This window comes from Lutra lutra, chromosome 2 (assembly GCF_902655055.1).
Source record: "Lutra lutra chromosome 2, mLutLut1.2, whole genome shotgun sequence".
Lineage (NCBI taxonomy): Eukaryota > Metazoa > Chordata > Mammalia > Carnivora > Mustelidae > Lutra > Lutra lutra.
The window spans coordinates 193,662,474-193,667,979 of NC_062279.1; the positions used below are offsets into that span (position 1 = coordinate 193,662,474).

Below are 5,506 nucleotides of genomic sequence, written 5' to 3' on the forward strand. Positions count from 1 at the left end.
TCTATCTATCTATCTATCTATCTATCATCTATCTATATGAATGAAACAGTGAATGAGACAGAGAAAGACAAAAAAAGATGCACAAAACAGCAAAATATTAAAAAGTAATGAATCTAAAGGAATATTTAAGTATTCGTTGTATTGCTTTGCAGGTTTTTTCCAAGTGTTTATTTTTTAAATTATATTTTGAAAAAAGTAGGAAAGTTGAAACCATTCTAACTTTATAAGCATTCAAAATTGTATCTTAAATTAACATACATTATCTCTCTATTGGACTTTGAAATTATGTGTCATTTATGATCAACATCATTTCTTCATTCAAATGAAAGAATCCATTCTTTGCAAATATATATATATATATATATACACATATACATATATCATACACAAACACACAAACATGCACACACCTCAGATCTGAAGTTTATATATATATATATATGATATGTAATATATATATATAATATACATGATATACATATAACAATTAGAAATACATTGTTTGTTCCTGATCTCAACGGGAAGGCTGCAAGCTTTTTCCCATTGAGGATGAACTGTTGGTGGGAATGCAAGTTGGTGCAGCCACTTTGGAGAACAGTGTGGAGATTCCTCAAGAAATTAAAAATAGAGTTTACCTATGACCCTGCAATTGCACTACTGGGTATTTACCCCAAAGATACAGATGTAGTGAAAAGAAGGGCCATCTGTACTCCAACATTTATAGCAGCAATGGCCACGGTCGCCAAACTGTGGAAAGAACCAAGATGCCCTTCAATGGACGAATGGATAAGGAAGATGTGGTCCATATACACTATGGAGTATGATGCCTCCATCAGAAAGGATGAATCCCCAACTTTTGTAGCAACATAGACAGGACTGGAAGAGATTATGCTGAGTGAAATAAGTCAAGCAGAGAGAGTCATTTATCATATGGTTTCACTTATTTGTGGAGCATAACAAATAGCATGGAGGACAAGGGGAGATGGAGAGGAGAAGGGAGTTGGAGGAAATTGGAAGGGGAGGTGAACCATGAGAGACTATGGACTCTGAAAAACAATCTGAGAGGTTTGAAGGGGTGGGGAGTGAGAGGTTGGGGGAACCAGGTGGTGGGTATTAGAGAGGGCACGGATTGCATGGAGCACTGGGTGTGGTGCAAAAACAATGAATACTGTTATGCTGAAAATAAATTAAAAAACATACATTGTTTGTGAGTCAATTATTAATTTGCCTTTTTTTTTTTTTTTTTGATGCTTGTAGACATTCAAAATGATACACCCAGTATGCAGTTGGTTCGTGGCTGCCTAGGTAAAAGTCCCCTTGAGTCCTATGTTTGATACTTAAAACTTATCTTTGGACATGCTACCCAATATATATATGGCCTCTGCTATCTGTTATGTAGTTAATATTAATGCTGACACTATTAAGTAAAATGTATATAAGAAGCTCTGACACATATATGTACTATAAAAAGTTACATAGTATCATATAAGCATAATTAATATCATTATTACTACTGTCTTCTGGAGCTTAAACATGAGTGCTATAATTGATCTAAGATTTGAAAGACATCAGTATAGTTAAATTTAAGATTTGAGAGACATAAGTATTTGGAGCAGTTGAAATATATGGTATTTTCAAGGGAGACCAGAAGAGACCAGAAGAGTGGAAGGAAAAGTTAAAAATCAAAATTTCCAACAAATTATTAAAGATCACAAGACAATGAATTCAGGAGGATTCAGAGTAAACTAAAATGAATTGCAATAGAAGGAATCAATGAGTCAGCATTCTAAAATCAGTTAATATAATCCATCATATCAACAGACTGAAGAAGACAGACTGAAAAACACACACTGAAAAAAGAAAAAAAAAGCAGGAAAAATTGTAGAAAAAACATCTTGTAAAATCTAACACCCATACTGAAAAAAATAAAGAAAGAGAGAGAGAGAAAGAAGGGAAGGAAGAAAAGGGAGGAAGGAAGGAGAAAGGAGAGGAGAGAGAAGGAAAGGTAAGGAAAGGAAAGGAATGGAAAGGAAAGGAAAGGAAAGGAAAGGAAAGGAAAGGAAAGGAAAGGAAAGGAAAGGAATGGAAAGGAAAGGAAAGGAAAGGAAAGGAAAGGAAAGGAAAGGAAAGGGAGGAGGAAAGGAGGGAAGAGGGAGGAAAGAAAGGAGAAAGAAAGAAAACACTTCAAGTACACTAGGAATAGAGGGGGACTTCTCAACTTGATAAAGACTATCTAAAATACTTAATGATGAGAAACTAATCACTAAACTGGCGTAATATGGTAAAAAACTTGAACCTTTTCTACTAAACTCAGGAAGAAGTCAAAATGTCTTCTTTTATCACTCCTTTTGAACATTATCTTGAATATCCTAGCTAATTCAGTAAGATAAGGAAAAGAAATGCAAGGTATAGAGATACAAGGGAAGAAATGTCTTTGTTCATAGATGAAATGATTATCCTGTAGAATTCAGAAGAATTGGCAAAACAAAAACAAAACCAAATAAAACAAACTCTTATAACTAATAAGCAATTATGTTAAAGTTGCAAGATAGAAGGTTAATGTATTAAAGTCAATTTCCTATGTATCTGCGATGAATAAGCCCCCCAAAAAGGCAATATTTAGATATACATCTACTAAAAGTATGTAAAAATAAAACCATACAAAAAAAACTACAAAATTCTAATGAAAGATTTCAAGGAAAAAATTAAATAAATGGAGAGATACTTTATGTCAATAGATAGGAAGACCAAATATTGTCAAGGTATTAGTTCTTCCCACCTTGATACATATTCAGCATAATTCCAATCAAAATTCCAGCAAGCTATTTTATGTATCTCTACAATTGATTCTAATGTTAAACGGAAAATCAAAAGACCCAGGATAGTCCACACAATACTGAAGAAAAAGATCAAAGTCACAGAACAGATCCTTCCTTATTTCAATATTTCTATAAGGCTACCATAATAAAAAATGTGTAGATAAATAGATTAATGGAATAGAATACAGAGCCCAGAAATAGACCCACACAAATAAAGTCAAGTGATTTTTTAACAAAGTAGTAAATACAATACAATGGAGCAAAAATAGTCTTTTTAACAAATAGTGCTGGAACACTGGGACATCCACATGTAAAAAAAAAAAAAAAAAAAAAGAATTTAAGCACAGATTTATACCCTTCACAAAAATTATTTATTATACCTAAATGTAAGATTACAAATAAATAAATAAATAAATAAAACTTCTAGAAAATTACACAGGAGAAAATCTTGGTGACCATGGTATGTTGAAAATTTTTACAAATAGTGGATAACAGGACACTTGGGTGTTTCAGTCAGTTAAGCATTAGCCTTTGGCTCAGGTCAGGATTCCAGATTCCTGGGATTGAGCCCCGTATTGGGCTCTTTTCTTGGTTAGGAGCCTGCTTCTCCCTCTCCCTCTGCCTACTACTCTGCCTACTTGTGCTCTCTTTGTCTCACTTCTTTTCAAATAAATAAAATCTTTAAAAAATAGAAATAATGGATAAGCTGGACTTCATTAAAGTTAAAAATTTCTGTCCTGCAAAAAATACTCTCAAGAGAATGAGAAGACAAGCCACAGACTGAATATATATATATATATATATATTTGCAAGGACATGTGGTAAAAGACTTTTATCCGAAATATACAAAGAACTATCAAAACTCGACAATAAGAAAATGAACAACTTGTTAAAATGACCAATGACCTAAACAGATACACTACTGAAGAATATATACTGATAGCAAACAAACACGTGCAAGATATTCCATATCATATGTCATCAAGAAAATGCAAATTAAAAGAAAGAAAGAAACAAACAAACAAACATGAAATTCCCCTACACATCTATTAGGATGGCCAGATTCTGGTACACTTACAACAACGAATGCTGGCAAGGATGTGGACAGAGACGCCTCCTTGCTGGTCGGAATGCAAAATATTATAGCCACTTTAGGAGATAATTTGTCAATTTCTTACACAACTAAACATCCTCTTACCATACAATTCAGCAGTTGCACTGCTTGACATTTACTTAAATTAACTGAAAACTCATGTACATACAAAACCTGCTTATGGTTGTTTACAGTTGCTTTATTCATAACTGTCAAAACCTTGAAGCAACAAAGATGTTCTTCAGTAGGTGAATGGATAAACAGGTATATTCATAAAATGGAGTATTATTCAATGCTTAAAATAAATGAGATATCAAGGCACGAAAAAACTTGGGGAGGCAGCAACTGGAGGGGACCATGGTCAACAATAAACGCATCTTCATTGCCATCAAGCTCATGGGATGCAGTGCAACTTCGTGGGAGAGATCATCAAGCCTTTTGAGCAAAAGGGATTCTGCCTCATTGCTATGAAATTAATTCAGGTGTTGGGGCTAGGTTAATGTTAAAACCTGTTTACCTGCCAGGGCCCACTTGGCCAAAGTGACTCCATATTACCTGGTTAGCCATATTGTTGTTTACATCTGTGGACTTCATTCCAAGAATAAACGTCCCAGCAGTTCTAAATGCCCCAGCAGGTCCCAGCAGTTCCAAACATCCCAGCAGTTCCTAGTGTTGGTTCCGGCTGGCTATTCCAAGAATACACACCATAACAAGCCAAGACAGATGAAAACATCCAATCAGCTGAAGCCACATATGTTGAGGTCTGTGGTTATGCCCTATAAAAACTAGCCTGCAAGATCGAGGGTGGTCACCCTCTTCAGAGACGGCCCTGACCAGTCAGTCCAGTTCCTGATGCCTGGCATGAAAATAAAGCTTCACCTAACTTTCAACTTGCATCAGTCTCGCTCCTTTAATCACGGACCCCATCTCAGGCTTCCGAAGACCTTCTCAAGGAGCACTATATTGACCTGAAGGACCGTCCATTCTTTGCTAGCTTGGTGAAGTCCATGCAATCAGGGCCTGGGGTTTCCATTGTCTAGGAGGGCCTAAAGGTGATGAAGACAGGCCAAGTGATGCTCAGGGGGACCAAACCTATGGACTCCAGGTCTGGGACCATCCATGGGGACTTTTGCATCCAAGTTGGCAGGACCATTATCCATGGCAGAGACTCTGTGGAGAGTGCAGAGAAGGAGATGGGCTTGTAGTTCCAGCCTGAAGAGCTGGTGGATTACAAGAGCTGTGCTCAGAGCTGGATCTATGAGTGAGGAGAGAGCAGACCTCAGTGCTTTGTTCACTCCATTCCCTCTCCCTCCCCTGAGGACAGGGGTCAGGCTCTTGTAAATCCACTCATTTCTGAGAAATTCCTTATAACTTGAAGGGGAACTCTTGGAGCTGGGAGTGCTCCCAATATAGTATTATGTGTTATCACCAGATTAAAATGTTTCATCCCAAAACAAAATAAAAAAAGAAAAAGAAAAGTATTGAGGAAAACTTAAATTCACATTATTAAGTGAAAGAAGCCAATCTGAAAAGGCTACATACTACATAACTGCAACTCTACGTCATATTATGAAAGGCAAAAGTATGGCAATAG

The 5,506-nt window shown here is 36.1% G+C and overlaps 1 pseudogene; it reads left to right on the top strand.

Moving 5' to 3' along the window:
- Window positions 1–4,269: 4,269 nt before the first annotated feature.
- LOC125094376 (nucleoside diphosphate kinase A-like) lies at window positions 4,270–5,216 on the top strand (annotated as a pseudogene).
- Window positions 5,217–5,506: the final 290 nt, after the last annotated feature.